Raw genomic sequence first — 23,459 nt, 5'->3', positions numbered from 1 at the left:
CCTTAGTTTGTGTTCCCTTTCTGCACAGCCCCTCCCCACCCCGCAGTGTATCTGGAGACGTTTGGGTCCAGCGAAATACTGGCCTTTACTTTGCTAATTACATATATGAATGACCATTGTCTCTTTCCTTGGGGTTGGAATATTTTTCTTTCAAGAAAAGGAAGATTTTTATCTTCCTCTTTTCCCCAGTAACTTGTTAGTAACGGCAGAAGTAAGACAATGAAGATGATGATGTTAATGCCAACATCACTTCCTCTCGTGTCATTCCCACAACCACCCTGTCAGAAGGTTTTTATGTTCTTTAATATTTAACTAATTTATATACATAAATAAATTATATATAAATTATATAAAGTATAATTTATTAATAAATATTACTTAATATTTAATGTTATTATACTCCTTTTACACACAAGGAGATCGGAACTAAGAGAATTGGAGTCACTTGCCCAAGATCACATCACTCATATGCCTTGGAGCTGGGACTGAAACCCAAAGCCAGCTATCTACAGAGCCCCAACTTCTAGCCACCAAGAAAATAAAAAGTAAATATTTACAAATATAATTTTAAAAGATCAGTTGGGCCATGGTCTAATGCAAATTATAATTGCTTAGAAGTGGGGCACGTGGGTGGCTCAGTCAGTTGAGCATCCGACTTCGGCTCAGGTCATGATCTCGCGGTCTTTGGGTTCGAGCCCCACATCGGGCTCTGTGCTGACAGCTCAGAGCCTGGAACCTGCTTCAGATTCTGTGTCTCCCTCTCTCTCTGCCCCCCCCCCCCCCACTCACGCTCTGTCTCTCTCTCCCCAAAATAAATAAACATTTAAAAAATAATGCTTAGAGGGGCTACAGACTGGAAAGAACTTTAGGGATTCCTTTAATCCACACCCTGAAACTACCCTTTCCTACAACTAGACCACGGGTTCTTTAATAATTACTTAGAATTCTTAAATGTGTGTCAGATTGAAGAATTTCATTAATCTTCGAATACTTGTTGTTTTCTATTAGATTTTTTATTAAAAAAACCAAAAACCCAAGTTTTATTTATTATTTAAAAAATTTTTTTAATGTTTATTTATTTTTGAGGGAGACAGAGCCAGAATGCAAGTGGGTTATGGGCAGAGAGAGAGGGAGACACAGAATCCAAAGCAGGCTCCAGGCTCTGAGCTGTTAGCACAGAGCCCGATGCGGGGCTTGAACTCACAAGCTGTGAGATCATTCCCTGAGCCGAAGTTGGACGCTCAACCGACTGAGCCATCCAGGCACCCCCAAAAACCCAAGTTTTAATTTTCATTTAACTGCAGTTAACGACCCCATTATAATTTCTACTCCTCTAAATTGTATTAGCAGTAACATTTTTAACTCTTTGATGGTTTTAGGATACTGGCCATATATGTGTGATTTGCATGAATGAGCACAAAAATAAGAATATTTAAAAGATGCATTTTCTGGCTTCTGTCTTGTCAACATTTGGAGTAATGGTTTATTTCCCACCACCTTGTAATATGTTTTGTATTCTGTACATTAGTTCATAAACATAGTAGAGGCAGCATGATTGATATGGACACAGTGTCTGGGAGACTCAGAAAGGAAAGAAGAATGAATCTCGTCTTTGCTTGGAACTTGGGGTCGTTATTGAGGATGGGGGTCTGGTACATGAGTCTTCCTAGGCATCCAGGAACAAACTGTTGAGGTGTTTTCCATAATTCACTTATACCCTGGAGCCAGGGGTCTTGATGAGTCAGCCACTCGTCTTGGAAAATGTTCATGATGACCCCACCCAGTCACTCCTTCGATGTTATCTGTTATGCTGGAAGACTGAAAAGAAATCATTAACTCCTTGACCTTGACAAGGAGGACTTACATCATCTGTTCTGTAAGGCTCTGTAAGGCACCGGTGTAGGTCCTGGGAAAAAGAGGAGCAGGAAAAGAAGTTTTTCGTGGGGTCCCTTTAGTTTCCCCATCTCAAGTCCTTTCCCGGGCCCTGTTTCCATGTTGGGGATTGGTGGTGGTGTGCACGGGGACTTCTCTTGGCCAGGCCACAGTAACATGTCTTGGCGATTGCTGATGTGTTCAGGTGCACATGTTTGTTGGTCTCGTTTTGTGTCGATAAAGGCTATTGCTAATGGAAATCTCGGAAGTCAGAGCTGCAAAATTGGTGGGCACAGGTCAAACACTTAAAAGCTGTTAGAGTGGTCAACAACTAATTCTGAAAATCTTGTGTTAAGGTAAGTTGGTCTTGAAATGGGTTAGGTTGACACCACATCACCCACCAACCTCCAGAAAATTTCCGTGCAACCCGAGTGCACTGTAGAACATCGCACAATCCCCAACCCAGCGGCACATCCCTTTTAGGTGTTCCTTGGGCTCCCAGAGACCCAAAGGTTTAGCTAGAAGAGATGGGATCCTGAAGTTAAGCTGTTAAGTTGTGCCACCTTCTGGCACACCTGCTTATGTCTAAGAACTATAATCCCAGAAGCTAGAAATATCGACAACAGTGGCAAAATCTTACTGAAAACAATCTATAATTATGGTTAATCATAGTGGCCATTATGGAGAATACTCCAATAAGATAAGATCATTTACGAAGTAGACCTGAAGGCAAGGGTTACCAAAGTAAGCAGAATGGGATATCTATTTTCTTTTCTTTTTTTTGTAATGTTTATTTGTATTTGAAAAAGAGAGGGAGAGACCGAGCATGAGTGGGGGAGGGGTAGAGAGACAGAGACAGAGATCGAATCCGAAGCAGGCTCCAGGCTCTGAGCACAGCGGGCTCAAACTCATGAGCAGTGAGATCATGACCTGAGCCGAAGTTGGACTTTAACCAACTGAACCACCCAGGTGCCCCAGGGTTCCCTATTTTAATTGGCATTCAGGGACCTCCAAGAGATTTCAAAATTCTACAGTAATTTCACTGAAAGACTCATTGCAAAGACTATTGAAACATGAAAGAAATAAAAGGTGCTTAAAACAAAAGACTATTAAGACTGAGGCACAAGACTGATGTAACTCCTTCTGTTCCCCTCTATTCTGTATTTGAGTACTCATGCCCGTAATTCTCTGAACTGCCTTTGCACTCTGAAGAGACTATTTTTAAAAAATATTTATTTTTTTATTTTGAGAGAAAGAGAGCAGGGGAGGGGTAGAGAGAGAGGGAGAGAGAGAATCCCAACCAGGCTCTGTGCTGTCAGTGCAGAGCCGAACTGGGTCTCCATCTCACGAACCGCAAGATCATGACCTGAGCTGAAACCAAGAGTCAGCGGCTTAAAGGACTGAGCCACCCAGTGCTCCTGAAGAGACTATTAAACAGTTACCTTTTAAAATAAGACTAACCAAAGCTTCAGGTGTGCCTCTTCAGCTATCTTCCCCTCTTGGGATAAAGGCTGAACCAAAGACCATAGTTAAACCATTTCCTAAACCGAGAGAAGATCCTCAAAGTTTTTGTAGGTGGATTACCTCCTGAGATGAGTGGTTTGATAGAAAAGGCAGAAAATAGAGTGGGAGGCCAGAATTCTGACTGAACACGTGATCATAGCAGAGCACTTTGAAAGGACTTTGGAACAAGACAAAATTATGAACAAATTCTGCCCGTGGCCTTACAGATGCCCCCATATCTACCCTCAAAAGAGGGCCTTTGTATGGGCCCCTCTAAGGGATGATGAAACTCAGGAATTTTCTGTTAAGCTGCTATGTTATTCCCTTAAACAGCCAAGGGTAAGTAAAGTTAAAATTAATGGTGAACCTTGCCAAATTTTGGTAAATACTGGAGCTAAACTCTCCCTGTTCAAAAAAAAAAAAAAAAATTGTTTTTAACATTCCTTTGTTTTTGAGAGAGAGAGAGAGAGAGAGAGACAGAACATGAGTTGGGAAGGGGCAGAGAGAGAGGGAGACAGAATCCGAAGCAGGTTCCAGGCTCCAAGCTGTCAGCACAGAGCCCAAGGCGGGGCTCGAATTCACCGGGTGTGTGAGCATGACTTGAGCTGACGCTGGACGCTTAACTGGACTGAACCACCCAGGCATACCTCCCTCTCTCTCTCTCTCGCTTTAATAGATTTATTTTGAGGGAGGGTAGGGGCAGAGAGAGGGAGAGAGAGAATCCCAAGCAGGCTCCATGCTGTCAGTGCAGAGCCTAGTCTCATGCAGGCTTCATCTCATGAATTGCAAGATGGGGACCTGAGCCCAAATCAAGAGTGGGACATTTAACTGACTGAGCCACCTAGGCACCCCTACACTCTCCACTTTAAACCCCAGTTGGAGCTTGCAGATGGGATCCTGGGAAAATTGGCAGAAGCCATCTAAGGGTGAGAATTCTTACCAAAGTCAACTCTCCCGCATCTCTGTAGTACCCAATGGAGAGAGAGAACTTTTTAGCACCTTCTTTGGGGATACCCCTTGAGACCCAGGGATTGTTCGATCTTGCCAGTGATACTTACTGTTTGTCCTGGCTGAAGCCTGACAGCATATTTAGAAGTATTTTTTAAGTAGCTCCATGGTCAGAGGTTGGCCAGATTAGAAGATAGTATATAGAGCCTGATGGGAACGTTTTTTTAAGACCTTCTTTTACTAAGCTACATTGAAACTATCAGAGGAAAAGAAAAACATTTTGAAACTTTCCTGAATAGATTTAGTAAAACATTCCAAAGACAAACAGCTCTAAATCCAGAGCGTAGACATTTTTTTTATTTCCATTTTAGTTGGAAATCCTCTTCCTGATATAAAAGAGCAAATTGAAGGCAAGGTGGTTGGATGAGTGGATTCACCTGTGATAGCATTTAAGTTGTAATTCTTTGAGAAATTAAAGTCAACTCTCCTTATCATGCATGTCTTTGCAAAACCAGAAATGTGGCTTCAGAAATAACCGAAAGTCCACCTCTCCTTTTTACCAATCCCCAAACCTTCCCCATTTATCCAAAATGGCTTGTAAATATTATAAAACTTCTGGCCTTAGGGAACAAAAGTGTTTCTTGGAGGAACTTGAATTTTTCCCCTGTGCCCTTGAGAGGTGAATGTTTTACTTGGTTTTCTCTAGGAACTCTTATCTAGACCATTCCCAATTCCTAAGACTGAAGGAAAAAAGGTTGGATGTGGGGAGCTTTTTAAAAATACAAACCTCTTGGAAGCTCCCTTACCCAAAATCTGGTTCTATAAGCTTCTATAAGATTACTTGTCAAGGTCAAATGTAATTTTTTTTCTTTTTTTCTTTTTTTTTTTTTAAGGATCAGACTTTGTGGTCTTACTGAAAGTTTACATTTTAGTATTCTAGATGTTTCCTACATGGTCTATCTCCTCAGTCATTGTCCATAGGACCCTGAGTAGCTGTAGGAACGTGCAGGTTGGCCCTATCTCTGACGTGGAAAAGGAATGTGCAGCATGAGGCAGAACCCTATATCCATGTTAGACAAATAGAAACCTTAAGTGTCTTCCCCACAAATATTAGTACAAAAAGCTTTTGACATCTGAGCAGGTAAACTTAACTTATTCCAGCTATTTTTTTTGTAAGCTAGTGAGTCTTACCCTTCTCATGGCTAAAACTTTAGAATGAAAACTAAAGGGTCTCTGTTTGCATTTGTATGTTTATTTGTGTGCGTGTGTGTGTGTGTATGTATGTGTGTGTGAGGGGGGTGGGTGTGTATGTGTGTTGTAGATGTATGGTACTTTCTATTTCTAGATAGTATTGCCAAAGTTAATTTGTAAAAAAAAAAAAAAAAAAAAAAAAAAGCTTAATTGGCGTAAAGAAAATTAAGTGTTTGTATGAATTAAGTATTCCTAAGACTCTCAGAAACATAATAGAAACTAGCCCAAATATTTTTCCAGTTCATGTGACCCAAGACTACCTTTGGTAAATAAAAGTTAAAGTTTTTTTTTGTTGTTGTTCAGTTAAAATAGGCATGTTTTCAGAGTTATCAGCATTTAATATAAGAGTTCTATTCTGGGTTTACTAGAGGTCAAATAAGTTCTCACTATCTTTTACAAAATTTGTCAGCAAAAAAAAAAAAAATAGCTTGGGAGGGTGGCTGACTTTGTCTAATGTCTCCTGGAGTTTTGCTCAGTAATCAAAACATAATTGTTAAGAAAAAGTGAATTAAATAGGTGTAAGGATCTATTTAATAAGAGGTAAAGAGTTGAAGCATACGAGTTTTCTAGGTGACCTTTTCAGCAATAATTATGTTGTATAGTATGCCTACTTAAAAAACAGATTCCAAAATCTTTTTGGTTACTTGACACTTAAAATTTTGCTAAATTAAATTAGATAATGAGTTAAACTCATTGACTATCTAGATCATTTCCAAATAAAAGAAAATAGTGACATATTAATTACTGAACATATGTTTACCTACTTTTGGCTTCACTTTACAAAGGAACTAAAGTATTTGGGTCTATTAGTAAAGGTGTTTTGTGCTGTACTGAAAAACTGTACTGCAAGGAAGCATATGCTTTGAGAAATTAAGAAATGTATTCATAAATTTACCAATGTGAAGAATACTGGTGTAACAGTTTGCAATCGTTAACTCCTTTATTTTCACCAAAAATTAAGGTTTTTAAGGGTTAAGAAATTTAAAATATGGGAACTATTAGAAATAATAAGGACAGCATCTTGATATGCAAGGAAAGTAGGATGTGTGTTTTTGGTGAAAGAAAGTATGACGAATGGAAATCCATTTTTGTTGAGGGAAAAGAAAGTAATTTTATCATATAAGTGAGGCTGGTTATTTCAGAATAGGAAAGAGGAAAAACATAGGACAAAATCTTAGTGTAAAAAAGAAAGTTGTAGCAGGTTTGTTGCAAAAGGAATCTTGAGGAAAGAATTTTATGCATGGGCAAGCTGGCTGAGATTAAAATAAATTTATTGGAGTAACAAAAATGAGTTTTTATATCAAATCTAAACTGATGCAGTATTAGAATTTGGTTTTCTGTCTGTTAAAAGGACAACATTTTTTTTTTTTTTTGACTATTGGTCTGCTCTTGATAAACAATTATAAAGGATTTTACCTTTTGTTGTTGTTTTACTTTTTAAAACTTTATTTAAATCCAAGTTAGTTAACATGTTGTGTAATAATGGTTTCAGGAGTAAAATTTGGTGATTCATCGCTTACATACAACACCCAGTGCTCATCCCAGCAAGTGCCCTTCTTAATGCCCATCACCCATTTAGCCCCTCCCCCACCCACCTCCCCTCCAGCATCCCTCAGTTTGTTCTCTGTATATAAGAGTCTCTTATGGTTTGCCTCCCTCTCTGTTTTTATATTATTTTTCCTTTTTTTTCCTTTTAAGTAATCTGCCTAGAAAACAAAGATTTTGTGTCTTATCAAAACAATTTCCTATATTCCACGCTGTCTTTATTAGTTTCTTTGGTTACTTAAGAAAACTGAAACTTGACTGTTAAAGCAACTAGGTTTTGTTTTGTTTCATTTTGTACAACTGTGTTAACTTTCTGTATTTGCCTGTGACGTCTTTGTCACTTCGGTCAAATGGATAATTAAGTATTGTTTCACAGTGACCCATGATCCTATTTGACCAAGAGTTTTAGACCTATATATATATATATATATATATATATATATATATATATATATATGTATAATTGTATTTTATTGTATATATATATATATTTATTGTATATATATAATTGTATTTTATAAAATATAAAATATATATTTTAGAGAGAGAACAAGCAGGGGAGAGGGGCGGGGGGGAGAGAGAGAGAGAGAGAGAGAGAGAGAGAGAGAGAGAGAGAGAATCTTAAGCAGACTCCATGCTCAGTGCAGAGCCCCACTAAAGGCTAGATCCCATGACCCTGGGATCATGACCTGAGCCACAATCAAGAGTCAGATGCTCAACTGACTGAGCCACCCAGGCACCCCAAAACCTTTTGATAGTATTGACAAAATTCCCAGATACCCCAATTCTAAGTGAAGTCCTTTTGGCTTGAAAGTAACTTTGGGATTTATGCCAGAGGGGGCCTAGAAAATCACAAAAGATTTGTCTTTTTCTTCCTATAAAAAGAGAAATGTTGGGATGCCTGGGTGGCTCAGTCAGTTAAGTGTCTGACTTTGGCTCAGGTCATGATCTCTGGTTTGTGGCTTCAAGCCTGGCATTGGGCTCCGTGCTGACAGCTCAGAGCCTGGAGCCTGCTTCGGATTCTGTGTCTCCCTCTCTCTCTGCCCCTCTCCTGCTCATGCTCTCTCTCTCTCAAAAATAAAATAAAGTAATAAATAATAAATAAACAAAAAGAGAAATGTTAAACAAAATAAGCATATTTGATATGTTAAGTTACATGGGAAGCATTGTCAAATGAAAAGTAACACTACACCTTCTTTATGTTGTATTTGTAGAGGTATACATAATAGATGTTCCAGAAATCATGTGGAATTCCTGGAAGTCTGATATGAATGTGATCAGTCAGAATTCCAGTTATTATTTTAAAATCTTATAGATCACAAAAATAACTACAATTCCCTATCAAATGAACTGTCATCAGATCTTTAACAATAGACATTTTTCAGTCTTTGTCATTTTAAGAGAGTTCTTGTTTAACTGTGATACTTTTGCAAAAGTGTTCCTGCAAAAGCATTTCATCTCCAAGGAAATTCATGGAAAGGACTTTGGCAAGTACCAGTTTCTGATAACTTTAAGATCATAAGAATAACTGGGTAAAAATTTCCAGAACTAGGGGAAAAATAGATTCAAGCAGAACAAGGGTCCATTATATGGGCCTGAATGAATTGAGGAGGATTATAATTTTTTTATGGCTTTTTGTTTGAAATATTGCTGGTTCCTTAATGTTTTTTTCTTCCCCAGGTTTTAGGAAACCTTTTCTCCTAAAAAAATCTATGACTTCCAGCCATGTGGGAAAGAACATCTTTGTAAACAAAGATGAAACATTTACTTTCTCTCCCTACCTGGTCCCTTCAGAATTCAGAAACTCTTAAGTATTCTTTTCATGGTGATATAGTTAGTTATTTGCATAAGTTCAATAAGAATCTATTCTCCTTGTAATAGGACACATTGGCTATATTGCCAAGGCTTTGACTGAAATCTTATATTTGAGAGAGATGTGTATAGATTCAGATATGACCAGGCAGCTTGTTAAACTGGTAAAAACAACAACAACAACAACAACAACAACAACAACAAAAAACATTGGTCTACTGTCCTGTTTATAGAGTTCCCAGCAGTCTTACTAGGTGAGCAAGGAAGATCACTTCCTGTCAGGCCCATGAACCTCAGGATATTTGGGGGACCACAGGAAAAGAGGAATTTACCCAAACTGTAGGTATTATAAATAAAATCTAATGGAGAATCCTTGGCTTGGCCTCCTGGCCCAGAGGCTTTTAAGAGTTCAAAATGAGATTCCTTATAAAAAGTTCCAGCAAAACAGTCTTAAAAAAGAGCTTGTATCATTATTCTTGTTGTACTTCTGTAAGTAATCTGAACAAGTTTAATAGAAACAAATTAGTTTTACTGTGATTATCTTGGTTAAAAAAATGGGGAGATGTAAGAGAGAAAAATTATGTGTGCACCATATAGATACTAGATTCTAGTCCTGTTAATTGTCTTTGAGGGGTTCTTAATCACCTGTGAACTGGACTAGATTCTGAATTCTTATCGTTTCCTTGAGTATCTGCCAACCGCTCTCCAAACTAACATTTCTAATTTTCTCCCACCCTTCTGATCTGGAATCACTGAGAACAAAGTCTGCCTTTGAATCTCCTTGGAAGGGACTATACAAGCCTTCTTCACTACCCAGATAGCAGCCAAACTTTAGGGACTTGAACCTTGGACCCACGTCTCCCAATTAAAAAGGGCACCTTCAGAGTCCAGGAACTACAGACCAGCTACAGTGCTCAAAATCAAACTGATGAGAAAGACAAGTAGCTGACATCAAGGGAGATCGCTTCTGCCCAAGACACTGGATCAAGACTTCTAGTTTAATCCAACGGGAAACGCTTTCTTCTTTTCTATCTTTCTTTCACTCTGGCCCGGGCATGGAATGATACCACCATCATCTGTATCTCCCAGGCCATTGCTAAGCGGGTGGGGTGGGGGTGTGGTAACCTTGCAGACTGCTGATTTGTCATCAAAAGCTCTGACCTGTCCATGGTGCTAGAAGTAGAATAACCTTAGCAGGACTGGTTTGTGCTTTGACAGGATTTATCTTTGTCCGTGGTGGCTGTCACCTCCTTGGGCCTTTGGATGCCCAGATAGCTGGCACACAGCTGGGCAGTGTCCCTAGTTGTTCACAGACACCTCATTGGTTGACTTTCCTGAATTTACATTAAGTTAGAAAGGATGTACCAGGAGGCTTTCATCATTCAGGATTTGCTTCCTTTGGAGGTCCCTGTTTCCCCAGGTAGGAATGAATACAAATGAGGCTCTGATAAAGAAACTCTGGAAAGTATTGCAGAATCTGCTGCCATAGCAATAGTTACCAACAAAGATCCTTAGACTCACTGGCTAAAGCTGTTTTTGTTAATAGGATGGCCTTTGATTATCTTTTATCTGAGCAATGAGGTGTCTGTGCTGCAGCCAACACCACAGCTGTACCTGGATTAGCATTTCTGGGAAAGTTGAAACTCAGCTAAATAAGATCACTGAACAAGCCACTTGGCTTAAGAAAGTTACTCCTTCAATAGGGTATTTCTTTGACTTATTTGCTTTTGATTGGTTTGGTTCTTGGGGACCATGGCTCTGAAGTGCACTCCAGACATTGGGAATTACCCAATTATCCCGCTTACAGTAATCATAACAGTCTCCTTGGCATGCTGTGTTTTCTTGAAAGCTTTAAACGCATGTTTGCAACCACTAACACCAAGCAAATGACCTCCCTACAACTAGACTGTCAAAAAAGGAACAAAGAGAAAGACCAACTTAAAATGTGAACCTGAAGTCATGATCTGTAAACACCACAGAGATTTAACAAAAAAAATCATGACCTGTGAATACCATATAGAACCAACAAAAATTGTGAGAACTACAGTGTGGTGGCTGAAAGCAGCACTAATGCTTTACATTTTGATCCCATCTCTTGGTTGAGCTTAGAGTCTGATCAAAAGGGGACAATTGTTAGAGAGAGGGAGGGAGGGAGGGAGAGGGAGCGAGAGAGACGGAGACAGAGAGAGAATAGGTCCAAAATGGAGTCAATTGTGCCAAGCTCTCCTCACCAAACCGAGACTTAATAACTAACCTAATTTCAGTTTCAGCTTCTCCGAGGTTGGTGAATCTTAACCAGTCAGTCTGGAATTACCTGGTCAGCACTAGTGAAGTAATCTGCTTGGTAGACCCCCACCAGCGCCTAAAGGATGACCTTGCCTGAAACAATCCACTCTTTACTAGTGACTAGTGATTTCCTTGTCCTGCCCCTTCTGGCTTCCATTTTGCACAACTCTCTTGGAGCTCCTTTTTATTTGTCAGATGGGACGCTGCTCCATTTATTAATCATTGAAAAGAGCCAATTAGATCTTTAAATTTACTTATTTGAATTTTGGTTTTTTTTAAGAAGCTAAAGACAAATGCACATGTTTGGGGGGGGGGGAATCCAGTTATGGAGGTTATTAGTGAAAACACAGTCAACAAAGGTAAGGTTTGTTACGCAGATTTCAGTCCCTGCCTTCTCCACTGACAATAGTTCCATAATTCCTTGTGATTTCCAGTCATTCTTTTCTTCTAGCTAGGGGGACTCTCAAACATGGAGATTCGCTTTATAAAGGTAACTTTCCCACGAGAAGGGTAACTCTACCACGTTTTCAGAGCTCCTTCTGTGTCTGCAGTCTCTTGAAAATAATCAGCCCCAAGTAATCTTTACGTCAAGGAGGAAATATTTTAGGGTAGCAGTTCTGCCTCTGCTGCCTTCAATTCATAAATGGAATCATATAGTATAGACTTTTGTGTGTGTGTTGCTTTTTCTGTTTATTGAATTTGTAAGATTCATCTATGTCGTCCTGGGTAGCAAGAGTTTGTTCTTTTACTTGCTGAGTAGTCTGCTACTCATAATATACCATTATGAGAATATTTCAACCATATCACTCTACTGGTGATGGACAGACAAGTGGTTTATTTCCAATTTGTATCCATTTTGAATAAAGCTGCTGTCTGCATTATTGTATAAATCTTCTGTTGGACATATACACTCATTTCTCTAGGGTATGTAGGTACATACTCAGAGCTGAAACTGCTGGGTCATAGTGGTAGTTTTAGGAAGAGCCACCGTGTCATCTTCCAAACTGATGGTGCCAATTGACAGTCCCCCCCACCCACCCCCGCCGACAGCAATCAGAGTTCCATTCGTTCCAGATCCTCACCAACACATGGTATTCTTTGATTAAATGTAAAGGCTATTATTTATTTTTTCAGTCTTCCATTCACTCTTTTTTTAAACATATTTTTTTAAGTTTATTTATTTTTGAGAGAGAGAGAGAGCATAAGTGGGGGAGGGTCAGAGAGAGGGGAGCACAGAATCGGAAGCAGGCTCCAGGCTCTGAGCTATCAGCACAGAGCCTGACGCGGGGCTCGAACTCGCAGACGGCGAGATCATGACCTGAGTAGAAGTCGGACGCTTAACCGACTGAGCCACCCAGGTGCCCCTTCCATTTACTCTTAATAAAAATATTTATTGAGCCCTTATAGCATAGCAGGCATTACGTGCAGTAGTATGGTATGTGTGGAGTGGTATGGTGGAGTATAGCCCTTAGGTTAAAGCAGCGTGTGCTATGGACAAGACACTGTTTCTCCTGTCACAGGCCTCATACTCAAGTTAGGGGCCCACAGACTGGTGCAACACATATTATATGCACATGGACAATGTAGCCAGCCTTTGCAATGAAGACGATTATTGTTTCACGCACCTGACATCCAGAGACAACAAAGCCTCCTTGATTGGTGGATCCAGCAGCTTGATGGTCGCACCGAGGTCTCGGTTTCTTTCTAGATCCCTACTCTGGTTCCTAAGGTATCATTTTCTTCCCAAGTCTGGTTCCCCTCATGGTTTAAAGATGGCCGTTATAGGCATTGTGATTCTGGGGCTCCTGTTCAGTTCCGGTGCAACAGAGAGGATTTGTGTCCCAGCATTCTGATCAGGTCCTGAGATGGAGCCTGCGTTTGAAAGAGGGGAGGACAGGGGCGCCTGGGTGGCGCAGTCGGTTAAGCGTCCGACTTCAGCCAGGTCACAATCTCGCGGTCCGTGAGTTCGAGCCCCGCGTCAGGCTCTGGGCTGATGGCTCAGAGCCTGGAGCCTGTTTCCGATTCTGTGTCTCCCTCTCTCTCTGCCCCTCCCCCGTTCATGCTCTGTCTCTCTCTGTCCCAAAAATAAATAAAACGTTGAAAAAAAAATTTAAAAAAAAATGAAAGGGGAGGATTGAGTTTACTCTGGGGTGGGGAAGGGGGAGTTGGGGGAAGGAGGCAAGAAGAGAGGTGGCTACCCAAATAAAATCTGGGTGCTATTAAAAAGGGAAAGATGGGAAGTGTATTGGGTGGGCAATCAATTGTGTCCATTATAAGCAAGAAGTCTTGACTTCTGAGTTTCTGGACTTTGAGACACCCCTTGCCCAGGTTCTAGACCAGCACTAGGGATTCTGATTCAGTGGATCTGCATTTCAACACATCTCCCCTGCTGATTCTGGTAATGAGCCCCTTTTGAGAACCACAAGAGTGTATGACATTAGAAATTTTAAAAATATTGTTTGTGAATTCTTTTCCCTGATAGCAATAGTACATGTTCATAACGTAAAATTTAGAAAATACAAAAAATATAATAACAAATTCAAAAGAATTTTTTCCCCCTCGCACGGGGAATATGTGTATTTCCTAACTAAGTGTATTGTTTGTTAAGTGCAAGTATTGAGCCTGAGCTTTGAAAAATCTATTGTGCTCCTTTATGATGAATGCTTTACATTTCATTAGAATTCTTCTACATCTTCAGAGCAATTTTGGGATCCTCGCCAACAGCTAATGGTCCCTCTGTACTGTTAGCACACGGGGACAGAAGAGCTTTGTCATGTCATCACCAAGACTGGCTTTATGGAGAGAGTCGTTAATCAAGGCAAGCAGGACACTTTGCAAATATCCAGGCCTGCGGAAGATGACCATATCAATTGAAGACACTTGGGTCTGGGAGAATCTGGATGTGACTCAGCCTTCCCCTGCAAGTGACTGGGCTTCAGCAATGACACTACTTGAAGGACTTCTCGTTTAGGCTTTATCTTTGTATTTGCATGCCTTGTTGAAGATGGGCTTCTGGTCCCACAGTTGCAGGTTCAACTGCACACCTGACCTTTGGTCTGGAGGGACATTTGCCACTCCCAGCTCTGTGGACAACCCACCACTCTTGCCTTTCCAGGACTGTGTTCACACCCTGTTGGAAGGGAGTTTAATAAATGCAGGGAAGAATTTGTAGTTGTGTTGGTTTTTCAAAGGAGCAGATAATGGTAACATAAAATGTTCCAAAGTCCTACAACTTTCAAAGTCTTAAGAAAGATTTCTGGAAGTCATTTACAGTCATAGAGTAGATCTTTCTTTCTTTCTTTCTTTCTTTCTTTCTTTCTTTCTTTCTTTCTTTCTTTCTTTCTTTCTTTCTTTCCATTTTGTTTGTGCTGTAGATTCTTCTGAGAATCCTAGGAACACTAGGAATCCTTTGCCTATCTATCTATCTATCTATCTATCTATCTATCTATCTAATATCAATGTAATTTTTGGCCTATCTCTGGACAGGTTAATAGAGCCCAGGCTGAGAAATGTCATCCCTTGGATAGGTAGATAAAAAAGTGGACTCCTGTGTTAGGCTACCATAATTTATTTGCCTGCTCTGTTACTTGTATGATCTTTAGCAAGCTACTTAATCTCTGTTCCTCAATGTCATTGCCTACGAAACGGGGATAATATGACAACCTACTTCTTTTTTTTTAATGTTTATTTATTTTTGAGAGAGCCCAAGCAGAGGAGGGGCAGAGAGAGGGGGACAGAGGATCCAAAGCGGGCTCCGCACTGACAGTAACAAGCCTGATGTGGGGCTCGAACTCATGAACTGTGAGATCATGACCAGAGCTGAAGTTGGATGCTCAACCGACTGAGCCACCCAGGTGACCCAAGGACCTACTTCTTAAAGCTGTTGTGAACAATAAGTGAGACAAAGGTATAATCGGCCATAGAGGAAGGTGCTGGAGATAGATACAAGGTGGAGGGAGGAACTGGATTTGAAACTCACTACAATACTTGATGTCATTCACTGGTTTTGGTGGCAGCAGGCTGGCTCCGAGGACCCGGAGGGGGTCCTGCACAACCAGCCAAGAGGGTTACTGGCTGCACGTGAGCAGAATGGAAACCAAATGCCAGCCAGCAGGAGGTGAAAGCAGAGTTTATAGAAGGTATAGAGAGAATGACAGAGTGTCTAGAAGACTCAGGAAGGAAAGGAGAAAGCTTCATCTGTATTTGGGGTCTGGGGTTTTGATTGAGGGTGGTGGTCTCGTGTACGTGTCCTCTCAGGCATCCAGGAACCGGGTAGAACAAAGGCAAGGGGCCAGGTGTTATTCCTCAGAGCCAGGAGGTCTTGACATCAGGCTGTCTAGTGCCGCGATCTGAAACACACACATGGTGGCTTCATGCGGTCGTTGTCAGCCGGTCCTTCCTTAGATGTGATCTATTCTAAAGATATCGTTCATTCCTTGTCCCTTACAAGGAGGACATAGCCTATTTGCATTACGAGGCATGTGTAAAGTGGGGTGGGGGTGCAGGTCCTAGCAAGAAGACAGGCAGGAAAAAGAGCAAAAAGCGGATTTTTATGGAGTCCTTCGGTTTCCCTGTCTCAGTTTAAAGGAGGCTGTTGCAGGTACTGTCTACTAGCTCACCTAACATCCTCTTTAGATGAAGTTTGGTTTACTGCTATGCGGTGGGGAACCATGGCAGGGTTTGAGGTAGGGAAGTGGTTTGTTCAGCTTTTTAGTATTTCATTTCCTTTGCATTAGGTGCAGACATTGCACAGAATGGAAACAGAGAGGCCACCTAGGGGGAGAGCTCTAATCCAGGAAGGTATTTTGGGCACATACCAGGGGGCGCACTGGGGGACGTGAGCAAGAATGTTAAAGAAAGAGCCACGTCACTGACGGATACGGAAGGTAAAGGAGAGAGAGGTGTAGAGGATACTACTGAAGTTTCTGTCTTGGGTGAGCGTAAGGTTTAATACCATCTGTCCAGAAAGCCACAAGTGCTTTGCTTTTATTCTGATTTAGAATAATAATAACAAGAACTTTGATTCTGGATGCCAGAATGTGAGGGACCTATCGATGGTAACTTAGAGATGCCTGGAGGGAAAAGGACATATACAGGGGATTGGGATCTCTTTATGTGTGGGGGTTATTGACATAAGACAGTACTTGAAGCCTTTGAGAACTTGGAACAGGAGAATAGGAACAAGAGGAGAGGCCAGAAACGCATCAGAATTTATTGGGCAAAGCAGAGCAATTGGTAAAAGAAGAGGAGATAAGCCAGAGGCAAGGAGGAAATCTGTGATATAGGTCACAGACTCCAAAAAAAGGGAGACAGGCAGGGCACGTGCGGTAAAATCACATGACCCTAAATGGTCGTGTGCGCCCAGGACCAGAAGGCACTGGATATTTGGTTTTATGAGCGTGTTGGGGAAACCTCACCATTGTGAGCTGACGATGGAGAGGGGTTCGGCAACTGAAAGTCATGGACGCAGATGATTTTCCCGGTCTTTGGGTTCACAACTCAAGGTGGGGTGGTGTTCAGAGGAGAATTGGGGGGAGGGGATTGTTCAGGGATGAGGAAAATATTAATGGGTAAAGTCTTGGATTTCTCCTGATGATTCGACCTACAATTCCTTCCATTGTTTAGGCAGAGTTGGGTTGTTTCTTATATGTAGCTAAAAACATTTTGTCCAATGCACCCTCCCATTTCTTTGAACACATCTGAGAGATAAAAGTTAAAATATCCCCCCTCTCCTTTTTTTTTTTTACTCCGCAGTTTACAGGGATGTTTCACATCCATGGTCTCATCTGATCCTGACAAATACTGTGCATTTTATAATTGAAGGTCTTGAGTGAACAAGTGGGAAGTAGAATTCACTTCTCTGACTCTTATTCATGACATCACCATGTAAATCCCTTTTAAATATAGTCAGCTGAATATACAATTAGTAGTTTCTTATTTCTCTGCTAGTTCTGCCTCAGTGGTGTGTTTATACTTTATGTATTATTCTAAATCACTGAAGCCCTTTACAAAGGCTGTGGCCTTTGCTGAATAATCCATGCCTTTGTATGAAAAGGTATAAAATATTAATGAGTTAGTAAAAATCACAAAGCTTCTTTAAATGCTTTAACCCAAACAGGCTCAGTTGGGTTATAGTCCAGAGTCTTGAAGGAACTCACAGGTTTTTATTTCACATTTTAAAAGTATTGCTATAATCATTGTCTTTACTTCTGAAAATTTTTGGAGAATGGGAGAGGCACAAGAAGGGGAAAGCTGGGGAAAATATGACCTGGTTTTCAAAAGGGAGATACAAGGAATTACATACTTACTGGTTAAAATAAAAAACCTTAAACAATTCTAGAGGATAATCAAGAAGTGCTCCCTTTGTGGGGACTTGGCAAAGAATTTGACAATTACTGGTGTAAGTCCTGTCAAGCTAACTTGGTCACTGATAATAGGTCAGTCATATCAATATCAATACCTTCTTAACTGTATGGTTGCTGTTCTTTTTTTATGACTATTACAATTGTTTTTCAATGTTTATTTTTGAGAGACAGAGAGAAACAGAGTTTGAGTGGGCGAGGGGCAGGGAAAGAGGGAGACACAGAATCCAAAGCAGGCTTCAGGCTCTGAGCCGTCAGCACAGAGCCCGACACAGGGCTCGAACTCACGAACCGTGAGATCATGACCTGAGGCAATGACAGACACCCAAGCGACTGATCCACTCAGGCACTCCTCAATGTTATGTTTTTAAGAACTATTTATGTATACTTGGTAATCTACCTTATTGCTCCTGACTATTACAGTTTTCATAGCGTTCTATCATGTGCATTTGTTGCCTTTTACTTACATGTTCTTCTAGAGATGAATCTTGCTTTCCCATGTAATGCAGAAATAAACATCCCTGCACATGTCTCCATATGGATTTGCACGACAGGTTCTCTGGAATGTATTCCCAGAAATGAATACCGTCCAATTGTTCATTACTTTGTCTGGACTAGGTAACCTTTATGCATTTGAGAGGAGCCAGCTTTCTATTATTGTCAATACTAGACAATTCAATACAAAATTGAATCTTACTATCTTTTAGCATTTCTCTGATTAATAGTGAGATTGAGTATCTCTTCATTTTTCTCTAAGTCATTTGCGTATCCCAGTTTTTGAAGTTCTGAATCATTGTTATGGACTGAATGCTTATGTCCCCCAAGAATTCATATGTTGAGATCTAATCCCCTGTGTGATGGTATTTAGAGGTGGAGACTTTGGGAGATAATTAGGTCATAATGGTTCACAGCCCTCACCAATGGGATTAGTGGCCTTACAAGAGGTCGGGGAGCTAGCCTGTTCTCTTTCCACCATGTGAAGATATAATCCTGAGGAGGATTATATCTTTGCACCAGAGCCTAACCACACTGACATTCTGATCTCGGACTTCCAGCCTCCAGAACTGAGAGCAAGAATTTTCTGTTGTTTATGAGCCACCCCGTTTACGGCACTTTGTTATAGCAGCCCGAACTAAGACACATATCCGTAGCCCATTTTTCTTTTCTTTCTTTTGCTGATTTTCAAAAATTCCTTAGTTGTTCTAGATATTAATCTCCTGTGGGTTATGGATGGCTCAAATATCTTCTCAGTCCATCACCTGTCTGACAATTTTGTGTCCTTTGTTAGAGAAATTTTTCTAATTTTGATGTGGTCAAATCAATCAATTCTCCCTCTTACACTTTATACTTTTGGGATCATGTATAAGAAATCCTTTCTAACCCCAAGTTCTCAGAGATATTTTCATATATTTTCTCCTCTTACCTTTATCGTTTTACCTTTTTCAATTTAGGTATATGTATATGTATATGTATATGTATATGTATATGTATATGTATATGTTGTGATATGGGTTTCAACTTCATTTTTCTCCAACTGATGAGAAAATTTTCTTAAGTCCATTTACTAAATAATCCAATCATTTCCTAATTTGAGATGCCAACTCTGTTGTATACACACACACACACACACACACACACACACACATCTGAAAATATACATATTCATCTTTGGTCCCATTTTTTGGACTCTTACATATTTTATTGATCTGTTTTTCTCTTGAGCTCATAACACATCTTAATAATAATGTGGTTTTGAACTATATCTTGCTGTTGGGGTAAGTCGGCCATCTTTGCACTTATTTGTAAAAATTGTCTCTTTTTTCTAGAAATTTCTGTCATAAAATTTAAAATTCAGCTTGTCAAACTTTTTCAAAGGTACTATTGAGTACTAAAATTAACTCAAAATGGACCATAAAAGTCAAATTCAGAGCTAAAATCAAAATAAAAAACTTTTGTGCATCAATGACACCAATAAAAAAATTAATAGATAAGCATCAGACTGGAAGAAAATATTCACAAAATAGATATTTGACAAAGGACTTGTGTTTAGGGTATAATTGTTCCTAAAATTTAGTAACAAAAGGCAAACAATTTTAAAAATGGGCAAAAATTTGAATAGACGCACCACAAAAAAAGAGATTGAACTGCCAATAAGCACATGGAAAAATGTTCAACATAATTGTTTACTAGAGAAATGCAAAAAAATGACCATGAAATACCATTATACACCACTGGAATGGCTAAAATTAAAATAACTGACCATAACAAGTGTTGGCAAGGACATGGAGTAACCGCAAATTGTTCGTGGGAGTGTAAAATCACCATTTTAGACAAGATCTGAGAATTTCTTACAAAACTAAACTCTTAACTAAAAATAACCTTAGGGCACAAAAATTTCACTCTGTGGTATTTACCCAAGAGAAATGAAACATGTTCACACAAAACTTATATAAGAATGTTCAGTTTGGGACATAATTGCCCCAAACTGAAAACAGTCCCCCATCAATAAGAGAATGGATAAGCAAATTGTGGTGTAATTATGCAATGGAATGCAATTCAACAATAAAAAGGAATACACTATTGACAGGCAACAGCATGGATGATTCTGAGAACAAAGGAATGTATTTTGCATGGTTCTATTTATATAAAGTTGTAGAACAGAGAATTCTTTTTTTTTTTTTTTGATGGGAAAAAATGAGAAGAGCTGTTGACTGTGGTGGGGAGTAGGGGTTGACAAGGGAGGGTGATGCTCTATATCTTGGTAAGCATCTGGTTACAGACGTGTATATATTTGTCAAATTAGTGCATGTGCATTTAAGATTTGTGCATTCATTGCATGCATCAAATGTAATAATGTGCATTTTACCCTGAAAGGGAAAGAACTAGAAGGAAATATTGAACTTTAGTTAATGATGTGCACTTGAACATATTAAGGGGGGGGAAGTACACTGATGTTTGCAATGACTAAGATGGGTTGATGGATAGAGATAGATGGATAGATGTGTCTTAAAGCAATTCTCGTGGAATGTTAACATTAGAATCTAGGTGGTGGGTATATATGGGCTTGCTGTAAAATTTTTTCAACGTGGCAGTTCTAATAATTTGGTCATCGTATTAGGGTTCTCTAGAGAAACAGAACCAATAGGAGATTAGGATATTTTCTTGTAAGGAATTGGCTCAGATGATTGTAGAGGTTGAAAAGTCCTGAAATCTGCTGTCTACAAGCTGGAGACTGAGGAAAGCCAGTGGTACAGTACTGGTCCAAGTCTGAAGGCCTTAGAACAATGAGTGCTGATAATGTCATTCCCATTCCAAGGGCAAGAGAACACGAATATCTCAATTCAGTTAGGCAGAGGGAAAAAAGGAGAGAGAAACAAACTTTTCCTACACCTTCTGGTCCTATTTGGGCCCTCCATGGGTTGGAAGATGCCAACCCACACAGAGGATGGCGATTTGCTTTACTCACTCCACCAGTTCACATGCTAATCTCTTCCAGAAAACACCTTTACAGACACACCAGAAATAACGTGTAACCAGATATCTGGGCATTCCGTGGCTCAATCAAGCTGACACATGAAATTAACCATCACAATTACTCTCTTGGGTTTTCTATGTCATTGATCACATAATTTTCAAACAATGACTACTTGCTTTCTTCCTTCCCCATCTTCGAACACCTCTAATACTATGTTGAATCATAATGATGATAGCATACGGGGTGGATGCTGTGGACTAGCTTGCCAAACATCTTTCCAACCTCATTTTGGTGTGTTTAATGGAGGAGAGTGCAAGGAATGAAGCATTCATTTTTCTGTTGTGTATTGTAGACAGATTGCATGGTCCTGGAGACAGTATTGCTGCAGAAGCTTCCTGGTTCAATAGGTAGCTTCCAAATAATTTCTCTCTCTCATTTTATTTATTAAAAAAACTTTTAATGCTTATTTCCTTATTTTTGAGAGAGAGCAATTATGAGCAAGGGAGGGACAGAGAGAGGGAGACAGAGAATCCAAAGCAGGCTCTGTCCCTACAGCAGAGAACTGTGAGATCATGACCTGAACTGAAGTTGGACACTTTACGGACTGAGCCACCCAAGCTCCCCTTATCTCTCATTTTAAATAAAAAATTATAATCTAATATTTGGTATACACATAATAAAAATGTATAACATATATGTAAGTTATAATGCATAACAATAAATGGAACACCTGTAGTATACCCACAGCCCAGCTTAAGAATTAGAATATTATTTTTTTTTCAACGTTTATTTATTTTTGGGACAGAGAGAGACAGAGCATGAACGGGGGAGGGGCAGAGAGAGAGGGAGACACAGAATCGGAAACAGGCTCCAGACTCTGAGCCATCAGCCCAGAGCCCGACGCGGGGCTCGAACTCACGGACCGCGAGATCGTGACCTGGCTGAAGTCGGACGCTTAACCGACTGCGCCACCCAGGCGCCCCAAGAATTAGAATATTATTAACAGTATGGAGTCTGCCTGTATATACTTCCATGTCCCTTCACTGTGCCACATCACCCACCTCAGAGGTAACCATTCTCTTGATTTTTTTTTTCATAAAACCCTTTGCTCTTTAGATACTCTCATCACAGTTAGGTATGAGCTGTTTGTCTCTTTCTAGTTCTTGCTTTTTTTCTCTCTCAATACTATGTTTCTAAGATTCATTCCAAGTTAGAGCTATAGTTCACTCAATGGGTGATGCTTTAAAATATTCATTGGTGTGAATATTCCATAATTTATTTACCCATTCTCCTCTTGACAGACATTGCCAACTATTCTCTTCTTTGCTACAAACTTGTTATGAGCATTCTAGTAACTGTATCCCGGTACATTTTGGCAAGAGTTTCCCTAAGGTGTACTGAAGCAAGGAATAACTGTCTTTGGATACGTGAATGCTCAAATTTATAAGAGAGGGCCAAGTTGCTTGCAACAGTTGCTCTGACAGTTTACCCTCCCAGCAGAAGTACAGAAAATTTTCCATCAACTCACATCCCTCAGGGCACAGTATTATCAGAGTATATCAGAGTATTCTGATTTTTTGCTTATCTAGTGTATTTAATATGATACTTTAGTATGATCTTAATTTGTATTTCCTTTATTGGTAATATAGTAGGTCATCTTTTCTTGTGGTTATTTGCTATCTGTAATCTTTTCTGTGTGAAACACCAGTTCATGTCTTTTGCCCATTTTTAATTTTTTCACCTGTTTTTTGAATCGATTTGAAGAATTCTTCTATATTTTAGGAATTAATCCTTTGTTATATGTATTTTGAACTATATTTTCCTATTTTGTGATGTCTTGATGCACTTTATCATGTTTTTCAATGAACAGATATAAATTTTAATGTAGGATTTATCAATCCTATTATGTTTAGTGATTTTTGTCATTTGTTTAAGAAATTCTTTTCTACCCTTGGGTTATAAAGATACTCCATGAATAAAATGGACTGAACATTTTCATGTTCTTTTTCAATTTTGGATCAGAGTTACTCTCCTTAAGTAGATAGGCTGTTAAAAATATTTTGTTTTATTCTCTGGAAGAGTTTGTATATTTTGGAATGAAATGTTTTTTTGAAAATTTGATAGAATCTTCCTGAAAATAAGACCTTGCCTGTGGGAAGATCTTCAATTACTGATTCTATTTCCTTAATGGTTTTGGACTGGGCAAGCTCTTTTTCTTCTTGAATCAATACTGTAAAATCATACTTTTCTAGGAAGTTGTCCATTTTATCTGTTGTCAAGTTCATGAGCATCAAGTTTGCTCACAATGTTTTATTCTTTTTAATCTGGTGAATCTGCTTATATGTCTTTCTTTTCATTCTTCTTATTTATTTTTGCCCCTCCCCCTTTTCCCTGGTGCTTGATGT

At 39.6% G+C, this 23,459-nt stretch overlaps 2 long non-coding RNA genes across 2 annotated transcripts in view; one reads left to right on the top strand and one right to left on the bottom strand.

The window, feature by feature from the left end:
- The first annotated feature begins 406 nt into the window (after positions 1-406).
- LOC123380163 lies at positions 407-14,388 on the top strand. Its single transcript, XR_006585613.1, has 2 exons — positions 407-545; positions 13,916-14,388. It is a non-coding gene; the product is annotated as an uncharacterized LOC123380163 (long non-coding RNA).
- Positions 1,469-23,459, bottom strand: part of LOC109491564 — a 43,126-nt gene continuing 21,135 nt past the window's right edge. Inside the window, exons 3-4 of the long non-coding RNA XR_002745490.2 lie at positions 12,843-13,089; positions 1,469-2,147 (exon numbers count right to left, since the gene is read on the bottom strand). This is a non-coding gene — a long non-coding RNA (uncharacterized LOC109491564). The remainder of the gene's footprint in view (positions 2,148-12,842; positions 13,090-23,459) is intronic.

The sequence above is a fragment of the Felis catus genome, chromosome C2, assembly GCF_018350175.1.
Source record: "Felis catus isolate Fca126 chromosome C2, F.catus_Fca126_mat1.0, whole genome shotgun sequence".
Taxonomy (NCBI): domain Eukaryota; kingdom Metazoa; phylum Chordata; class Mammalia; order Carnivora; family Felidae; genus Felis; species Felis catus.
This window is presented reverse-complemented; position numbering and strand designations above follow the sequence as displayed.